At 39.9% G+C, this 21,590-nt stretch overlaps 1 long non-coding RNA gene across 1 annotated transcript in view; it reads left to right on the forward strand.

The window, feature by feature from the left end:
* LOC127669736 (uncharacterized) overlaps nucleotides 1-15,590 on the forward strand; it is a 388,347-nt gene extending 372,757 nt beyond the window's left edge. Inside the window, exon 3 of the long non-coding RNA XR_007974417.1 lies at nucleotides 15,559-15,590. This is a non-coding gene — a long non-coding RNA (uncharacterized LOC127669736). The remainder of the gene's footprint in view (nucleotides 1-15,558) is intronic.
* The last annotated feature ends 6,000 nt before the right edge of the window (nucleotides 15,591-21,590 follow it).

Genomic DNA, 21,590 nt, shown 5'->3' on the forward strand with positions numbered 1-21,590 from the left:
GGGATTCTAATTCCATAGTATTTGCCGGGTGGTGGTGGTGCACACCTGTAATCCAGCACTCTGGGAGGCAGAGGCAGGCCGATTTCTAAGTTCGAGGCCAGCCTGGTCTACAGAGTGAGTTCCAGGACAGTCAGGGCTACATAGAGAAACCATGCCTCGAAAAAACCAAATTAAAAAAAAAAAAAAAGACAAAAAATTCCATAATTTTCATAGTCAAATACAAATTTCACAGAGACATTTAGCAGTCTGTTTGACTCTTGTCAACTTATCCTTTGATTATCTGTTGGGTTTTGTGAATGTCAAATTCATTGCTTCCTTATTAGTTTGCTAGTTTTGGAAGTATATGGCTAGAAAAACTAAATGTCCATTTGAGAAAGATTATATATGCAAGGTAGAATCTATCAGAATAAGAATGAAAAAAACATGAATATATAAAACGAGACTTCCGGTTTCTGTCTCAACCTTTGGGCCATCCTCTGCTACAGCCATGCCATACCCAAGTGGCACGGGGAGGTATCTAATTACCCAGGTGTGCAGAGAGGCCAGACAGCACAGGTAACAATTCCCCTGCTGCTCAGAGTTTCATGTCTGGAACCCTCTCATGGAAGCCTTCCATTTTCTGACTCCAGTTTGGGACCACCCTCTGACACAGTGTGCCATACACTAGTGATGCAGGCAAGTAGCCAACCACCCAGGAGTGCAGAGAGGACATACCGCACAGGTAGAACCACCACTGCAAGTCAGAGGAAACAGCCAGAAACCCTGACGACACAAGAACTAAGGAGAAGCCTGGAACAGGAGACTTCTGTATTCCGACCACACCCAGAGCTGATCAGGGCCACAGAGCTACACACCTAAATACAACAACAAGTGAGCTGGTCTCACAGGAGTACCTGAATACCTGTGTACACAGAGATAACAGGCCAGTTTTACCAGAAGTGTTATGATATGTGGCTGGCCCTTCACTACAGCTGTATTCTCTATCACAAGATGTGATTGCTCAGCCAAGTTTCTGAAGTGAAGTCCTCCAACTTTGTGTTACTTTTGTCATTTAATACCCTGAAAATGAATGTGAATTTTATTCTTAATTTCTATTAAACAACATGCTAGCATTTCCATTGACATTACATGAAACCTGTAGATAATTTGGAGAAAGTGAACATTTTGACTATATTAACTCTTCTAATGTCACAACAAAGTTTATCTTTTTATGTCCTTTTATACAAGTTTTTCTCAGCCATTAGTTGTGACTCACATTATATATGCTTTTGCCTCTATTCTTGTTTCTTTCTGTAGCTATGATAAAAACACTCTAGCAAAAGTGACTTGGGGAGAGAAGGGCTTATTATCCTTATTTTCCCAGTCAGCAATCCATCATGTGGAAAGGCAGGGCAAGATCTGGAGGCAGAAATCATGGAGATCTGTTTTTTTTTCACATCTAGGTTTTTTTTTTTTTTTTTTTTTTTTTTTTTTTTTTTTGTATTTCAAGAGTTTCATCCAAAGTATGTTGATTGTTTTTTCCCTCCCAGAATCCTCTCTGATCCTTCCTACCTCCTTAACCACACAAAGTTAACTCATTCTCCCTCTCCATCTCTCTCAAAAAAAAGAACAAAAATATATATCAAAACAAAAAAGCACAATAAAAATAAATACCAAATCAAAACGAAACAAAAATCCTCTGTTCTAAAGTATGGATGTTGCATGAAATATTTTAAAAAGAGCAATCCATGCTACCTTCTCAGCCTGATAGAATATAAAATTCCGAGCTCTAAAACCTTTCCACCTGGTTCGCTGTGTTCCCATGGTGGGCTGTTGTCACCCCTGTCCCCATCCCCACACACACTTTAAAATTCCTATGGTGGCTGTTTGGGTTGCCCAGCCACCATATCTTCCTCTGGAACTCAATTTTGTCTTTTTGGGAAGGAAAACACCACACAATCTTCGGTTAGAATTTACAGGCAACACAATCGCTGGGCATAGAAACTAGCATCGTAATTTCGTTTGCTATTTCAGTTATGAATCCTATGGTGGTATACCCTGGAGTATCCACCACCTAAACTTGGGGCCTCTCGTTACCAACATTGTGTCTCCATGCTTTCTTCTGTCCAAGAGGAAGTATCTTTCTCCTGTTCCTCCTTGTCTTCTCCTACATATCCAGTGATAGGTTCTCTAAAATCTTTATTCATTAGGGGAAAGTTCTGCCACATATGGTAGTTACGACAATAACCCTGGACTAAATAACAAAGCAAACCGAGTAATTTCCTGGTGGCATTTTCTCAGTTGAGGTTTACATTTTCAAAAATTATTTTAGATTATGTCATGGCCAACATAAAAGTAGCAATCACATTGGATTAGTCTAATCTGTGTCAATTTGATGATTAGGAATAACCAGAGAAACGCCCTTTGTTAAATATAATCTTTGTGTATATGACATAAACAAATTCCTTTAAAATGGTCAGTTTGAATGTTGGGAACACATCACCTGACAAGAAATTATATTTCCAAAAGGAAGACCCAGGTAAACATTACAATCGGATCAAATTAAAATCGAAGTCTAACAGTATATCAAGCCACCTGAAGACAACCCAGGACACACTATTGGTGAAAGAGGTGTTCAGCTGTATTTTGGAGCTATCACTCTGACATAGTATGGCAAATACTCCTCGGCGTGGTGCTTACTACAGGGATCTTAGCCTTTCCATTTCAGTCACCACCAATCCTTCACAGACATGGCCACAGTTCAGTTTACCTTGGTCTCTCACACAATTAAGATCCTTATATTGAGTGTCTTAAGGATTCTATTGATGTAATAGAGATCCTAAGACACCTGTCGAAATAAACTTAACCCCCAGCATTTGGGGATGGAAGTGTTTATTTCATTTTTTACTTCCTCATTAAAGTGCATCATAAAAATTATATTAGGGCAAAAAACAGAAGTCTTGAACCCGGAGGTAGCCACTGAAGCAGAAACCATAGAGAAATGCTTCTCACTGTACTGCTCCTTGTAGTTTGCTTAGCCTGATTTCCTGTAGATCTTGAAGATCCCCAGCCCAGGAATAGAACCATAGACTCACTGATGAGCTAGGCACCTCAGTGATCTGGGACAATCAAGAAAATATATGAAAGACTTGCTGACAGGCGAATGTAGTGAGGAAATTCTCTCAATTGAGGTCCACACTTCCAAAATTATTCTTGCTTATTTCAAATTATAATTTCTGAAAGTTTTGTGGTAGAAATTTTGGAGTGTCTTATGTATAATATGCTGGGTTTTTTTTTAACAGAAAGATTCTAAGAACCAGAGATAAGAAATGGTGAGTGAAAGTGTGAGCCTTCTGCACATGACACACTGTTGTGCTCACAAGCTCATGGCAGCTGTGGTTGTCTGCATAAGACTTGCACAAGATCAAGGCAGTCAGTATAACAGAGAAATGTCCAATAGTACTTGGTGGTCTTGGGGAGACAGAGAGTCAGATGTATTTAAGACCGTGGCCACTTTTGAGTTGATCATGATCTAGTGTATTAACAACCGGTCTAAACATGAGTAACACAAATTCAGATCAGTAGTATAAATATTCAAAAAAAATATGCCAATTTGGGAGTGGATGAAGGTGGTGAACTTGAGCAAAATATGGAGAAGTTTTGGGGTGACTTCTTTATGATCAAACTTCATTGTGAATATGCGTACGCGTATAATTCTAAAAACAATTAAAATATCACATGATTTTTAAATCAATTTTAATTCTTGGAGAATTTAATAAGAAAATAATTTTAAAAATTCACCTTATTTACTTCAGCATGTCCCATAATCATCCTCCATGTCCATCCATCCTTTCCTTTTTATCCAATTTTGTGTTTTATTCTTTTTTTCCCAATTGAAATTTGTGCTGTGAGATTTCAGTTTGTGCTGCCCCACTATTATTGAGAATGGGATGAGTCTGACATATGTGTGACCCACCCGGGGTTACACAAGGACAACATTCCATCTCTTAGCAGCCATCAATTCTAACTTTCCCCTCAGCTACTGGTGACGTTTACTTCCCAACATCTACTCCATCGTGGAATATCTGTCTGGCTTGAATTCGTGCTATTGTTGCTTATACTGTTAACACCTTTCCCTTCATATGAGATACTCTCCTATCCGATTAGATGGACTCAGGAATTATTGTTGATGTTATCCAGAAACATCCCTGAAACTTTGAGAGAAGGATGGTGACATGTTACGTCAAGAGTTAAGCCCGCCATAGTCTCTTATTCACCCCACAGTTAACAGTGCGGGATTTCTATGCTAAGAAGATGTTGTGATCTGTAGTTATAGAAATAAGGTTCTAGAAGTCATTTTAATACTATGTCTATTTAAGAGAGAAATATAACTGGAGTTTCCTCTAAAGCCTAAAATCCCTCTAGCCACAGGTTGTTCAACCCTCTCTCTCTGTCTCTCTGTCTCTCTCTCTCTCTCTCCCTCTCTCTCTCAAATTTAATATTTTTATTAACAGGTGCTTGCAGTTCATTGACTGATTTTTGGAAAAAGAAATCAGGTTGTAAACTTTTAGTACAAGTTAAAAATGAAGTTCTTACAGTCTCAACTTGACCAGCTATGAATCAATTTAAAAAACATTAAAAGTATATTGAGGAAAAAAGGGCTTTAAAAGAAAAGACAAACAAACAAAAAAACAAACAAAAACACATCTGTCTTTACCAAAAGGAGACATCTTTAGGTAATGATTAATAATAAATAATAATAATAATAATAATAATAATAATTATAATAGACTCCATGCTACATAGGTAGTGCAAATAGACCTAGTATCTGTTGTCAAGCAGGCACGTAAAGAATTCACCTCAGAACTTCATTTCTAACTCGTACTAAAAGTTATTCACTTCCTGTTGCTGGAATCTCACATTCATATCTTCTTGATGAATGATAAAGATGGCAGAAGCGGCAAGCCTGCATTTTGTCAGCTCCGCCTTTGTCACCCTCGGGAGCTGATGAATGTTCAGCCCGTGGATCAGAGAGAAGCAGTCTCTTTACTATCCTGTGGTTGGAGGCTCTCGTGGTGCCTGCATCAGTAATTGAATTCCAACAATTCAATTGGATGGCTGCTGACCTTGGGTCTCATCTCACTGATTTCCCTGGTCCTCACCATTGCCATCCTCTCTAGGCTGTTTTGTAGCAGGGCCGCTGAGGAATCTTGGTAAGTGATCCCTGTGCATATTCAGTCTCACTGGTCTACCCTGCTCTCCTACCCTCCATCACTTCTAACTGCACAGGAGGTTTGGAACATGGTGGTCAAAGCCCATAGAGTGACCTCACGTAATAAGGTAAATCTTCACCTGTGTTAGAGCCAGCAGAGTTTTTGGGCCTGGCCTTTGAGAGTGCTTTTTAAAAAGATTAATTATTTATTCTATGCGAGCACAGCTGTCTTCAGACACCACAAGATGGTGTCAGATCTCTTTACTGATGGTTGGGAGCCACCCTGCGGGTGCTGGGATTTGAACTCATGATCTTTGGAAGAGCAGTCCGTGCTCTTACCCGCTGAGCCATCATCTATCCAGCCCCAAAGGTGCTTTCTGATCCAATGATCTTGTGTTCACTCTCCCTACTCTGGTAGTTCTGCTTGTAACTGTATGGAGGAGCCAAAGCTGCTGCAGGGCGGGGCTGAAGGGAGAGTGCTGAATGGGGGCGTGTCTAAGGGTGAGAGTGACAGTGGAGGGGGCGTGGCTCCCACAGTTGAATGGGACAGGGCGGGGCTGAGAGTGACAGGAAGGTTCATCTGTGGCCTGAGTCGGCCTGTGTCACTGCGACCCCCTGAACACGCACCATCCATGGCACTTTGGTCCCCTGCCTCTCCCGAGACCCTGGGACCCCATGACCCTTCCTCTCTCCCCAGGTCAGCCTGACACAGCACCAACAGGTTCACGCCCACGGGGAGGAGCCACAGCCGTTGGCCCAGCCTCAGCATCCCTGCGTCTACTTCCCCTTTGAGCTCAGTTCCTCCGAGGCGGGCGGGGCCTAGAAACCAGAGGGCGGGGCCTCGAAAGGTTGTAGGCAGTCTGAGACAGGAAATACTAAACAAACTTACTGCCCTGTCTCTCTGCCCATCACTTCCGGCCCTGCCCCCTCGCGCGGCCCCGCACGCAGCCCGCTGTACAGGAAGACCCTGGGTCTCCACCGTGCGCCCACAGCAGGAGACAGGCAGGCGACGGGCAGGCAGGAGAGCGGTCCCACAGTGATGACATCACAGCCCCGCCCCCAGGGCCCTGATTCACCAGGAAGTTCCCACAGCTGCTGAGCAGCACAGGGAGAAGCCGCTCCTGCAGGAGGACTTCCTGCCCTTCCTGCGGGTGGGGAAATTCATCCTTACTGTGCAGCTTGAATGGTTCTCCGTGTCCTGCTCTGATCTCTGCTGTTGGCTGTAGTGAGGGGACCTCAGGGAAGCTGTGACATCGCGACATGGTGAGCACAGGATCACTGCCCACAATGGGTAGGGACAGGCGGCTGAGCAGTGGGCACTGGGGTGGTGATTCCTCTCTGTGGCTGGATGGGAAACATCAGCCAGATGTGCACATCTGTGAGGTCCCTTGTGCTGCTCCTCACTTGACACATCAGCCACTGGTCTCTGAGTGACCTCACTATCATGGCTGATTCTGAATCTGCCCAAAACATTCAGACCCGTGGCTTTCTTGTAGGAACATGTGTGGTTTCTGTGACTCTGCAGCACGTGTGCAAACCCTTTTGAGTTAGAATGCATTCATTAAAAAGACAGGTATAAATCGAGTAGCTCTGCTTTCACATGTTAATTGTTTTTGTTCTCTAGTTTTGTTATTTTTTTCTATTGTACTTTGTTCATTGTTTTACTTTAGAAGTTCAGTATTTTTATTATTATGTGGCAAAGGGATTTTTTCCCAAAGTATTTTGTATTTTGGATGCTTCTTTTAAATTAACAGGCACCTTCTTTAGTTTGGGAATGTTTTCATTTAGTGTTAATTGGAAATATTTTCTTGTCCTTTTTTACTGATTGATCGCCATCACCCCCACCCTCACCCTCACCCTTGCACTTGCCCTCTTTTTTTTTCTTGTTTTCTTCTTGTTGTTGTTGTTGCTGCTGCTGTTGCTGTTGTTGTTGTTGTTGTTCTTCTTCTTCTTCTTCTTTTTCTTCTTCTTCTTCTTCTTCTTCTTCTTCTTCTTCTTCTTCTTCTTCTTCTTCTTTTTCTTCTTCTTCATCTTCTACCTCCTCCTCCTCTACCTCTTCCTCCTCCTCCTCTTACTTCCTCCTCTCCCTTCTTCTCCTTCTCCTTTTTATTTTTTTTTCTCTTCCTCCAAACATTTGTGGTTTTGCCTTATCATATGTTGCAGAACTTGTGGCTATTTAGTGCCTGGAAAGTTTTAGAATTCAATTTGTTTTTTGTACCAATTTATCAATTTTGTTGTGATTCATATTTTGGTTGTTGTTGTTGTTGTTTTGGATTTGTTGGCTTTTTTTCTTTCAAGATAGGGTTTCTCTGTATAGCCCTGGCTGTCCTGGAACTCACTATGTAGACCAGGCTGGACTCTTAACTCAGCAATCTGCTAGCCTCTGCCTCCCAGAGTGCTGGAATTACAGATGTGCACCACCACTGCCTGCTTGCTATTCATTTTTAATTCTTGTGATTCTCTCTTCCATTTGTTGTTCTTTGGATGATCCTTGCCTCAATATTTGTCAGTGGACAGGCAATATCAATGTCCTGCTCTTAGTGACTTAGGAAATGCTTAAGCCATTAGCTACCTCAATCAAGTGCTGCTGTTTCCTGTTTGTGTATTATATACCTATAAAACCTTCTATATTTGTACTCTGTCTCTATTTTCTGCACATGCACTCTCTCTATTCTCTTTCTCTTCCTTCATTGCTCGTTCCCTGCTCCCCATCTGTCTGCCTGACTTCAGGTTTTCTTGTGTACCTCTATCCCATCCTCAGGTTCTCATTCCTCTCCCTTCCCCCATAGAACTTCTTTTTCATTAGATCTCTTGTATGTTTTAGTTTCTCAGGACCTGCTGTGAAATCATAGCTTGTCTTTCTTGGTGAAATATTTTCCTGGCTGTTATTCATTATATTCCTATGTTCATGTCTAGCTATCTGGGTTTGTAGTGATAACAGGTCTAGGAATTAGTTTCTGGGTTTGTCTTTTTTGGGTGTGAGCTTTATTCCTGGTTTAGAGTTTGCCCGCTGAATTTTCATAGGATGTTGTTTAAATGTCTCTTTACTGACCTGTTTGGAGGGTGTGCTCAAGAGAGAATGCAGGCTTAAAATTAAGAGCTAGGAGAGGAGGTGGCAGGAAGAGATCATCTTAGCAATCCACAAGGACACATAGGAGAGAAGTGAAGCTGCCAACATTTCAACATTTCAGAGCTACAGTTATCTGGAGATGCCTCAGTTAAGGGTGTGCCCTCATCAGAATTTCTGGTTGCTATGTGTGTGAGATAGTGTGGATGATTGATGTGGGAAGGCTCTTCCACTGAGGGTAACACTATTCATAAGCAAGTGGGCCTGGGCTGGATGAGATAGCTACCTGAGCATGGGACACTGACCAAGCAGGACAGCAAGCCAGGAGACAATGTTTGTCCATGCTTTTATCCTCAGTTTGTAGCTGCAATTTCTACTCTAAGCTCCCAAAGTGATGAATTGTGCTCTGACACAACCTTTCACAACAACAGTTCATTAAAAGAGATGCTTCTGCTCAAAAGATTCCATCACGGCAGCTGAGTAGCAAGCTACAACAACAACAATAACAAAAACAAATGGTATCAATAGTTGATTTTGCGGCCAGAAAGAATTTATTCTTTTTGGCAGGAATGTGGAATATATCAGAAATTAAGATGATGAAAGTCATAGAAAGCTGTCCATGGAGCTTAATCAGTTGTTCTCATAGGACTTGCAAGATTGGAGTGTTGACAGTATGCAGCCAGAGGAAACTGAGATCATAGCATTTTAGAAGAAAAATGAAACTGTGTGAATTTTACTGAGAGGTCATTTGTGTGATATTTTGGCCAAAAATCTTTTCTCCTTGTCTTACACCTGAAATATAGAGTTGGGTATATTTTAAAAATAATGGGCTGATTTCTAAATTTTCATTCTATTTATATGTATTTGTTTACTTTCCCCACTTATTTATTTATTATTTATTTATTTAATTTACATTCTACTTTCTCCCAACTCTCCATCCCCCTTGTACAGTCCATCATCCCTGACTCCTTTTATCTCTCAAAGAAGCACAGGGACCACTGTAGTATCAAAAAAACATGGCATTTCAAATCTCTGCATGGCTAAGCATATCTCTTTTACTGAATTTAGACAAGGCAGCCAAGTTAGAAGAACATTGTTCTGGCTGTTATTTTCGTGTCAGTTTGACACAGGCTGGAATTATCACAGAGAAAGGAGCTCTACACTTGGGGAAGTGCTTCCATGAGAAACAGCTTTGGATATTTTCTAAATTAGTGATCATGGGGAGAGGGCCCCTGTGGGTGGTGCCATCCCTGGACTGGTATTCTTAGGTTATATAAGAGAGCAGTCTGAGCAAGTCAGGGGAAGCAATCCAGTAAGAAACATCCCTCCATGGCCTCTGCATCAGCTCCTGCTTCCTGACCTGCTTGAGTTCCAGTCCTGACTTCCTTTAGTGATGAACAACAGCATGGAAGTGTAAGCGCAACAAACCCTTTCCTCTCCAACCTGCTTTGTGTTCAAGATGTTTGTGCAGGAATAGAACCTTGACTAAGACATGGCGTAAGGAAAATGAGTAGCAGTTGAGTTTTGCCAGTATGAGAGGCCAGGAAAGGTCAGTGGAGAGGTGAAGATACAGGGGCAGTTGAAGAATCAGGACTGACCAGACTTTGAAATGAAACTGGGTCTTGCAAAGTTTGGTTTTGTGTGTGTGTGTGTGTGTGTGTGTGTGTGTGTGTGTGTGCTTTTTGCGAGGACATGCTAATCCTGATCTGGTTACCCATTTTTTTCTATTACCTCATCGTGGAGTTTCACAGTTCTTTTCTTCTGAGTGTATTCTTCCTTTCCATCCCCTAATTGCTTTTGGAGAAACTTGGAAACACAGTTTTGCCATTGGGAAGGCAGTGGTGAAACTTACCGGATCTTTGAAGAGCTTCGTTTCTTTCTTTTTTTTTTTTTTTTTTAATACAAAACAAAACAAAACTAGAATTGCCCATCTGTTGAGTCTGGAATTCAAAACAGTGAAAAAAAGTCTATCAAGACTTTATCACCATTACTATTATTATCTTGAATTTTCAAGACCTTTTTCTTTCTTTCTTTATTTTTCTGTGTAGACCTGGCTGTTCTGGAACTTGCTCTTTAGGCCAGGCTGGCCTCGAACTCACAAGAGATCTGCCCGTCTCTGCCCCACAAGTGCTGGGAATAAAGGTCCAGGTTCTTTTGAAATATGGGAGGACATAGCCTAACAGTGAGAGCCACCTGAGACCTGAGACCACATGGCAACTGCTAAGTGCAAACCTGTTTATGCTGTCCTACTGTTTAGTTGAAGAAATAGGTATACCAGACTGGATTAGAAGCGTGGTAACTTCAGCAGCCAAGCCATTAGCTCAGTTGTGAAACATTTGGCCCATATTTTTTGACTCTGTTTTGAAGTTATCACTGTAAAGCTGTAATGCTGGCCAGTGTTAATTAATATTCCTTCTGAGAAAGAAATCCAATGCCTGAGTCCAGAGGTTGCTGCGTTGAAGTAACTTGGTGTAATTTCTAATTGTTGCCTGAAAATTTGTTCCTAAACTGAAGTTCTTTGAGTAGCACACATGTAGTGTGGATGGTTATTGACTTGAGTGTTTTGAGACAGGATTCTGCTGTTTAGTCTAGGGCTGCCCTAGAACTCACAATGTCTTCTAGGTTGGCTGGAGCTCACTGCAGTCTCCTGGTTGACAAGTGCCCAGTGATGTGTGTGTGGTGGTGGCAGTGTATGCGTGCCTCACCTGGCTAGGCTTATGTTTTCAAAGATGATCTTCAGAGCCTGGGGAGGGATGAGGTGTGTCCTGACCTCAGGGTAGGTAACAAATTGATCAGCAAGTACATACTAATAACAAGGTCATTTTACTGCCATTCTTTAATAAACTTAAGAATATCTTTAGGTGCAGTTTGTTGGTGAGCTTGGGAAAAATGATGTTGCAAGTCACATTTACTCTTCTGTTGTATGTGAACTGGGCCCCATAATAATGTAAAGAACGTTTTCATCTAGGAATTCTGGGTTCATGGATAACTCACTTTCCACTTTCATTGGGGGCAAGAAAGAAGATTTTGCTATTATGAAAACGAGGACTACGAAGGCAGATGAGACAAAATATAGAAGCTGTTTTCACAAAGCACAACAAACAAATTCTTTGACTTAATCCTGAGACTGACCCTAACCCTGACATTTCTTCTTTGTCTAATAGAGATACTATTGATTCAGTGGGAGTGGGACCATCAAGAATAATGGTGGCCAACTTTACCCTAAACCTGAGAATAAGCCTGAGACTTTCCTAAATCTCTAATCCTATCTTAACCTCTTAATTTCTTAAATATCCTAACCCTAACAACCCCTGTACCTTAACCGTAACCTTAACCCTCTAATCCACAACCATAACTAACCCTGGTTACTCTGGGGGGTGTTCCTTAATTATATCTTTTAAATTGAGAAACCCTTTCTTGCTCTTGATCTTCAGAGATGCTCAGATCCACCTTTGATCGAGGATATAGATGTTTTTGCAACCTATATATGGAAAGGTCATTTTTGTTTTTTTGTATTTGTACTACTTTATTTTACAAAACAAAGGTGATTAGTTTGACTTTTTTATTTTAAAACTCTCATAGGAAGTAATTTTTCTTAAGTTTTCTCTCTAAGATCCTGCAATATGAAATTAACCAGTCCTTGATTTATTTATGCTGGTGTCTGGGCAGCTGCTTTTGTGGTGATTATTGGTCTAGGTAATGTTTCTCAGTTTCTCTTGTCTGTGTGGATGCTTATTCCTGTTTTACATTTTTCTGTCTAAATTTTCATAGTGTTGGCAGAGTGTGGCCTCTTTTATTGACATTTTTGTTATGTTCAAGAGAGATTGCTGGTTAATGTTGAAAGCTAGGAGAGGAGGTGGGCAGGAAGAGATAATCTTGTCAATCCACAAGGAAATATAGTCAGGAGAGAGGTGAAGCTGCCAACATTTCAAACTTTCAGAGCTACAGTCATCTGAAGGAGCCTCAGTTGAGGGTGTGCTCTCATCAGAATGGCTGGTTGCTGTGTCTGTGTGAGATAATGTACATGATTGATGTGGGAAGAGTCTTCCACTGAGGGTGACAATATTAATAAGCAAGTGGGCATGGCCTGGATGAGGAAGCTGAGCCATCTATTCAGCCCCTTAGGCTTCCTTCTTGTTTAGCTTCTTCGGGTCCAAGAAATATCATGCATATATGCTGTACTTAATGGTTATTATCCATTTGTAAGTGAGTACATACATGCATGTCCTTTTGAGTCTGGGATACTTCACTTAGGATGATAATATCTAGTTGTATCCATTTGCCTGCAAGATACATATTGTTCTTGTTTTTACTAGCTGAATAGTATTCCATTTTGTATATGAACCACATATTCTGTATCCAAATTTTGGTTGGCGGACTTATTGATTTTTTTCAGTTTCCAGCTGTTATAAGTAAAACATATATGAACTTATTGGAACGCATGCTCTAGTGGGTAGATGTCCTAAGAACATATTCTAAGTGTAACATGTCCTCCGGCTAAATCTTAAATTCATGGAAGGAGTAGGCAATGTGTTTCCTAGTCCCAAGAAGGAACTTTAAATAAAACCTGCTGCAAATATGGACCAAGTGAGGCAGAGTCCATCACCTTAGAAGCCAAACTTAAGAGGATCTTTTATATGGTGTGGCTTCTGAAAACTGATAGATGATAGATTCGAGTTCTTGGATTCTTCCTGTATGGTTTCAATTTGGCACGATTCCAGCCATCTTTTGACAGAGTCAGAACCATGGGGAAGACTCCATGAGAGTTCATTGCAGTGAAATTATAAGGATGATTCTTAAGTTGCATTTTGCGACCACAGCTTGTTGAGATAACTAAGGCATTGGTAAATCTGCCATGGAGAGATGTATACAAGGAGAGGATGTACCCAAACTGTTACAAGAGGTGACCTTCAAGATTTTGCCTTGTGTGTCAGAAGAGACTTTAGATGTTTGAACACTGTAGGAGTTCCTGCAGACTGTTAGGATCCCTGAAGAAAGACTGAATGCATTTTCATCACAGGATGAATATTTGCCCATAGTGTCAACGGTCAGGATGCAGTGGATTGAAACAAAAAGCTTCTAGATAGGATGATGTCTTTGGCTGCTTGTCTGTCCTGTCTGGCTTTCTTTGTGAAGATTGTGGAAGATCTTCTGGTAGGAGCCATTCCAGATACCTTCCAGGATAGTGTTTATAGAATGAAAATTTTATTTTTTCTCTCTTTTTTTGCTTTTCCAATAATTTATATATTTATTGTCACCCTTATCACTATCCGCATGTTATATGTCCCTTGCTATGGCAGAGTCCCTCCCCCAGTCTCCTCTGTTTTTCATTGAGAGGTTGTGGGGCTCCCAGGTATCCCCAAAATTGGTGCATCAATTCTCTTGTGAGTTAATTACATCCTCTCTCACTGAGGTTAGACCTGGCAGCCCAGTTAAGGAAACAGAATCAAAAGATATCCCCCCACAGCTATAGTGAAAGTCCTTGCTACAGTTGTTATTAGACGAACTTCTGAGCCTCTGAGCTGCACATCTGCTATACATGTGCCAGGGGCCTTAGTCCATCCTGTGTATGCTGTTTGGTTGGTGGCTTAGTCTCTGAGTGTCCCCAGGGGTGCTTGTTACTTGAGTCTCTTGGTCTTCCTGTGGAGTTCCTATCCTCCTCAGGGATTACAATCATTCCACAAACTCTACCATAATAGTCCCCAAGGTCCATGCAAGGTTTGACTCTGGATCTGTGCAGCCTTTTCAGTCAGCTGGTGGGTGGATCCTCTCAATGGACAATTACTCAAGGATCCAGTATGGGAGCATAACAGAGTGTCGTTAATAATGTCATGGATTGGTGCTTGTCCATAGCATGGCACTCTAGTGGGGCAAGTTTTCATTGGCCATTTCTTCAGTCTCTACTCCAGATTTAACCCACCATTTCTATTAGAGGAGAAACATTGTGTTCTTGGTGTCTATTGTGTTGTGGTTGAAACTGACTGTTCAGCTTTCTTCTCATGCTCCCATACCTTCACTATAATCTCTTTCCTTAAATTATATAAAATACAATAGATACATTTGCTATTCAATAATAATCTATTTATTAGTCTGGTTGTTTTATATTTTTAAATTTATGTTATTTTTTGCTTTTCTTTTCCAAAACATATTTCTCTGTGAACCTTGTCTGTCCTTAATGTAGGAAGAGAAACCGCAAAAGACACATGTCTTGTGCTTGTAATATAAGCATATTTTTGTGCATGTTTTCCTCCACATCTTTAGTGTTGAAATTTGGCCAAATATATAGACTATATTCTATTTCTCAGAATGGCATATATTCATGACATCAATATTATCTGAGCATTCAGGTTCATTAGGTTTCACATGAATGCTGTTCTTTCTCAGTCTTGTGTTTGTTCTCAAATATTTGAATAAATGGAAATATTTTGCCTGTGTGCATGAATATGAATACCATCTTTGTCTCATCTTTAGTGTTGTCAGAGGATAGCCTCAGAACTCCTGATCTTGAAGTAATGAGTAGCTGTTGGTCCCCCATGTGTTTACGAGTAATTTTCCACCATTATCTGGAAGACCAGCAGGTGCTTTCTAATGCTGAGCTCTCTCTCCTACCCTAAGTTGCTTATTTATGATCAACATTTATATTACTATTATTTTCATCTGTCCATTTGTAACAACTTAATCATGTGTTCTCTTTTAGTAAAATTTTATTAATGTTATAGTTTAAACGGTTACACTTCCTGTTTCTGCCAGATGAATTCAGATGTGCAGTGAATGTATAATTCTTTGCAGGAACTTTAGTAAAGAACTGTGATTTCTATATCACTTATTTCCTTGGTTGATTTTTATATGGATTGAGGGTTTTAAAATATAACTTTTAGTCTCCTAGAACACATTACAAAGGTCATGCCAGTGTCAAGTTATTAGACATACACCTGCCTGTGCCTCTGTGATTAAGCACATGAGCAAATACACCCAGATTGCCCATCATGTTTGTAGTTAGTAAATGTTCATACAATTTTTCAGGTGTGTTCTCAGTACTGTGGATCTGTTTCCCCTGCATGTCCCTCTCAGTTGGCATTTCTCTAGAAAGGCTGTATCCTATTCAAAGTGTTCAAAAGTGACAGAGGTGTAACTTATAATTAAAGATCCTTCTAAAATGACACAGTGATTATAAATTTTGAATCAGAAAATAAGCAGAACTAGCACGAGAATTATGTGAATATATATTTGAGAAAGCATATATTTATTTTCTAGTGATGTCAGTATCATGCTTTGTGTTGTACATGTATGGGATATTTAGGATGCAGTGACTTTTGATGATGTGCATGTGAAATTCACTGAGGAAGAGTGGAATTTGCTGGATCCTTCCCAGAAGAGTCTCTACAAAAATGTGATGTTTGAAACCTACCTGAAACTCAAAGCTATAGGTAAGACTGTTATTTTTTTTCAGAAGGAATCAAATGCTTGTTGGTTATTGATGATCTTCTATTATTTTAATTGTATGAAAATTGAGCTGAATAATTCAGTTTCACTGAATTTTCACTGTAACTTTCACAGTACAGTTAAAATTCACAGTATCTTTAATTTTGCCTATTTTCCAATAGTATATCATTCATTTTCTTGTACTGTGTTTTAGGCTATAATTGGGAAGACCATCATCTTGAAAAACATTGTCAAAGTTGTAGAAAACATGAAAGGTAATTTTCATGTGCAAGCTTATACAAAATTGTCTCTGAAGAAATTTTAATATCTTATGGAATCTCCAGTTAAAAGCAAGACTTTCCTAACAGTCCTTTAAGTGTACCTGTGATTATAATATTCTTACAAAACCATGTGCCTCAAGATCCAATATCTGGTTTGTGTATCCATTTGATAAATAGCTCCATTAGAGCTATGCCGTGGACCTGACATTCTGTATAGCCTCAAAGTATTTAGAAATTGCATAATGAATAATGATAAATCTATATACAAAACATTCTAATAAGCAATTAGTCCATAGAAAGTTTGGTGATACTCATATTCTTGTAGTAATCTGGTTAAGTTTGGTGAGAGAGCATTTTATGAGTATCAAGAATGTTGTAGAGAAACATTAGACAACATGGTATGAGAAGCAAAAATTCAAACAGTGTGAATGCAATGTGTAAAACTTTCATTTATCATTTTTTTATTAGGTATGTCGTGTATCACAATGGATAAAAATGATGTGAGCTTAGGCATATTGAAAGAGGAAACATAATTTTTTGTTCTAAAACAAGAAGATACATAGTATTCTGACTTTGATAGAAATTAGGAATGTGAAAGATATTTGCAGTTAGTTGGTTTTCTATTTTTACAGGGATTATCCCAAAACTTATAGTTTAGAAAACCTTTATGGGTATTAAGAATTTGAAAATTCTTCTGTGTGTCCTGGTTAATAGTCAAAAGTCTTGTAATTCACATGAGAAGAGAAAATATGAATACAATCAGTGTTATAAAGATCAGAGTTGTTCTTTCTTCAGATAGCTAAAATACATCATATAAAAAGAGGGTGTTATAAATATGAGCCATGTAATAACTATCTCAGGGTTCTTGAACTACTCATGATGAGGGAGAACACCATGAACATATAAATTGCTAAAACCTTAAGATTTACTGTTTCTTTACCATTAGACAAATTGTAAACATAATTCATATTGATTACATGATTGCTCAGAGTTATGAATGTGGTAAAGATTTCACATGTGCTAATTTTCGTTGCAGGCATGTAAGAAGATATACTGGAGTGAAACCCTATGAGTGTAATATATGTGGTAAAGCCTTTACAAGACCCAGTCATCTCCAGTTTCATAAAAGAACACACAGCGGACAGAAAACTTATTAATGTAATCAATGTGGTAAGGTGTTTTCACCAGGGGTAAGTCTCCAAATTCTGTGTGCTGGAGAGAAACATAATGAATATGATCATGAATTAAGGGGAATTAGGAGGGTATCATAGTAGGATATGATAGACATGGGTGCTTGGGATTATTTCCACTCTGGAGATTTTTTTTTTTTGATGTTTTTGCAAAGAAGTTTGCTGCCCTTGTCTGAAGAGTTTCCTTGAGGTTAAGGTAAAACTTTTTACATTACTTGTATTGACAAAGTAAGTCACGAAAATCACTGCATAGAATTTGGCCTGAAAGGTTTTAACAAGCATAAAAACTAAGAAAGGAAAAATAAAAAAAAAAAAAAAAAGAAAGGTTCAAAATACAAGGCATTATCAGGAAGTTGAATGAAGTTTAATCTTGTGATCAAGGATATTCAATGGCATTAAAGGAATGGTTACATTAGGACAAGATTACATTCAGCTAAACATATGGATTTGCAGTTGTATGAAAGAGAACTGTATCAAGTTAGGAATTATTATTACATGGTTATTGTTTTGATGTAGACATATGAACATACAAGTATGTGTCAAATTGCCAAGGGATAGATTTGGATTCTGGGTTCTGAATTTAAAATATGAGCAGAAAGGCTTAGTTCCAGGCATGGTGTTACATGCTTTTTATCCCACCAAGTTAGGGTCCAGACAAAGAAAGAGATGAGACAATATACCTATCAGTACTCCCAAATGTTTGTTTATACTTTAAAATATGTTATTGCCTAGAAAAGAGGCTTCAATGGAGTTGGCTCTCCTTCCAGTCTTGAATGGAACTCATTGTGTAGCCCAGGCGTACTGTCACACACTATGCTCCTGTGTGTGGTTAGCAGCCTTGGATTTTCTTTTTTTCCTCAACTATGCATGCTGAGATCCCTTTGCTTTTAGAACTCTGCATAGATGCCAAACAAGCCTTTAAGAAAACATAATTGAAGCCCTTTGGAGGAAGAGTTGGGAGGATTTCACACCAGTCTAATCTATAAAGTATATTTCATGCTAGTTGAGGTTCAGGAAAATCAAGTAAAGTAGGATTATAGGAGCTGGACAGATGGTTCAGTAGTTAAGAGCACTGACTGCTCTTCTGGAGGTCATGTGCTCAAATCTCAGCAACCACATGGTGGATCACAACCATCTGTAATGAGATCTGATGCCCTCTTTTGATGAGTCTGAAGACAGATACAGAGTACTCACATATAATAAATAAATAAATCTTTAAAAAATAGGATTTTAAATGTCTTCATTGAAGTTATTTTGAAGTTATTGTGTAGTGTTTCCATGCAAATGCTCTACCATTCAGCAAAAATTCCAGATCATCTATTTCTTTTTATTTAATTTCATGTAATGATGAGGTGTCTTCTTGTAGACAAGTCTTGCCTGGATTGTGATATTTGGCACCCAGTACATTAATTTAGTTTCCAGGTGTGGCTGCTATATACATTTTTTCATACATTCATGCATATTTACATACATACACACATACATATGTTACACAATGTCTAATCACCTGGACAACAATGAAGCAACCACATTTCTACAGATTTAGATCCTGGGTGAGCTGTGGCTTCAGGGACACCAGCCACAAGCCAGAATTTTCGGCTTGTGTGCCTGAAGCCTTCTCAAGTGTAATTCGTAAGATATACTTAAGAAGAAATTCTAGTTCATATACTTGCAAAACCATAATCTGTGAAACATAGCTTAAGAGACTACAGACAGATTAAATTATAAAGAAGATCCTAACTGAAATTCCAGATTAAGTCTAGGAAACTGGATGAAACCAGAAGGACCAAGAGTTCCAGCCCTCCTATGGAGCTCCGAGGGACTAAACCACCAGTCAAAGAGCACACGTGGAGGGACCCATGGGTCCAGCTGCATATATAGCAGAGGATGGCCTTGTTGGACATCAATGGGAGGAGAGGTGCTGGATCCTGTGAAGGCTCAGTGTCCCAGTGTGTGTGTGTTTGGGGGGGAATGCCAGACCAGGGAAGCAGAAGTGAGTGGGTTGGCCAGCAGGGGGAGGGGAATGGATAGGGGACATTCAGAGGAGAAAAGAGGAAAGGGAATAGCATTTGAAATGTAAATAAACACCAGGCAGTGGTGGTGCATGCCTTTAATCTTAGCACTTGGGAGGCAGAGGCAGGCAGATTTCTGAGTTCAAGGACAGCCTGGTCTACAGAGTGAGTTCCAGGACAGCCAGGACTACACAGAGAAACCCTGTCTCAAAAAAAAAACCAAAATAAGTTTTAAAAAAAGTAAATAAACGAAATATCTAAAATATCTTATATATTAAAAAAGAATTCAAGCCCAGCTTGTTCCATGACATTCCATCTTTAAAACCTCTGCAATTCCCATGTAATCCCATTTCTCTTTAAAACTGAAGTCTATCCTATGTAAACATTATACAGTGGAAATGAGGTTATAGCTGGATCGTGATAAGGCTAGGCCAGCTTGCAGGAAACCTCCTTATGGAGGTAAATTTCTTAGCTGATGTGGACACTGGCTCCAGGGTTCCTACTCCCAGCAGGACCAGGCAGTTACTCCAAGCTTCAGGACACTGAAATCTCTTTGCCTTCCTCTGAGCTTTTTATACAATTTTCTTCTCTCACCTCCCCATAGCCCCACCTTCTTCACACAAGCGTCTTCTTTCTCATTGGTCCATTGAATCCCCACCCACTCAATCCTGTTAAAGATGCTCTCCCCCCACTACCAAGACAGGGTTTCTCTGTGTAGCCCTGGGTATCCCAATTCACTTTGTAGACCAGGCTGGTTTCGAATCAGAAATCCACCTGTCTCTGCCTCCCAAGTGCTGGGATTAAAGGCGTGTGCCACCACTGCCTGGCTTTTTTGTTTGTTTGTTTGTTTGTTTGTTTGTTTGTTTTTGTAAAGATTCATTTTTCCTGCTGTTGGTTGATTGAATCATACTTTCGGATTCAGTCCTCCAAGGAGGATCTTTTTGTGTGAAATCAAAACCACAGAATTAAAAAGTCCAGATTTCACTGCTTGTTTGACTCATGTTGTGTTCATTCATATCTTCACTTGTTTATAAATGGATATAGTTAGTGTGTGCGGTTTTAGTGTCTGTGTTTGTGCATTTGTTTCAGTGTGTTCATTACTGTAAGCAGTACTTGAGTGTGTAGGAGTTCTAGGTTAGCCAAAGGTTAAATACTGAATTTTTCTCTCAAAACAACAAGACCACAACAATTAAAAGCGAAATACAAAACAAAGAAAGAAAGAAACAAAACCCATATGCTCATTTTGATGATGCGGTGAAAGTGTTGGAATTGGTTGCATGAACCTGCAAGCTTTGCTATGGAGAAGTTTAGTTGGGATAATGCTTGGTCAAGGAGTTTAGAACCATCATGATCAAGATGGGTACTTAGTTATAAGTGTGGAAACCAAGATCAAAGCATTTTGAGATGGAAATCAAAGAAACAATAATGCTCTGACAACACAGCTGTGCAATCCCTGCACGTGGTACACACCACTGAACTCCAGCAGTAAAGGCAGGAACAAGTCTATGAGTTTCAGGGCAGCCTGATCCACACAGTGAGAACAAATTTCTTTAGCCATGCATAGAGGTTCACCCCTTTAATCGTAGCACTCAGAAGGCAATGGGAGGTCAATCTCTTTGAGTTCCTAGCCAAGCTGGTCTAGAGAGAGAATTCAAGGACCCCCCCAGAGCTGTACAATGTTATACTATTTTAGGGATGACAGGGGCCTGGGGGCTGCCAGGCAAAGTTTTAATAGTCATCCATGCATTCTCAGTATTTGGTGCCTACCTTTGATTGTAGTAGACCAAAAGCAAAGACAGGAGGATCTCTGTGGGTTTCAGGCCACCTGGATCCACACAGTGAGAACTTGTCCAACAACATCAAATTCCAAACACAAAACAGTGGTACCTTTCTTGAAGAAAACAGTAGAAACCTCAGTTCATCAAATGGACCTTTAGAACCTATTTAACCAGTGACCCTAGACAGGCTTAGAGTTAAAAGTACTGGTTCCAAACTCGAGGACCACAGTTGTATTTCTGGATCCCGGGAAGATAACACATCTGAAAGGTTTTCTCCCACCTCCACATGTGCACCATGACAAATGGTACAATCACCAGTAATTAGAAATCAAAACTTGCTGGGAATTTGGTACCTGCCTTTAATCCTATAACTTGCGAGGCAGAGGCAGGCAAATCTCTAAGAAATATGGATCCCATGTGTATTAGTTTGGGTTCTCTAGAGTCAGAGAATGGATGGGCAGACTCTATAGAGTTAGAAAATTTGTCGATGACTTACACTCTGTACTCCAACTCCCCAAAAATGGGCAGCAACAGCTGTGGATGGAAGTCCAAGGATCTAGCAGTTGCTCAGATCCACGAGGCAAGCAGGCAAGGAAGAGTGAGTAAATCTTCCTTCTTCCAATGTCCTTACATATCTTAAGTAGAGGGT

This window comes from Apodemus sylvaticus, chromosome 19, assembly GCF_947179515.1.
Source record: "Apodemus sylvaticus chromosome 19, mApoSyl1.1, whole genome shotgun sequence".
NCBI classification, from domain to species: domain Eukaryota; kingdom Metazoa; phylum Chordata; class Mammalia; order Rodentia; family Muridae; genus Apodemus; species Apodemus sylvaticus.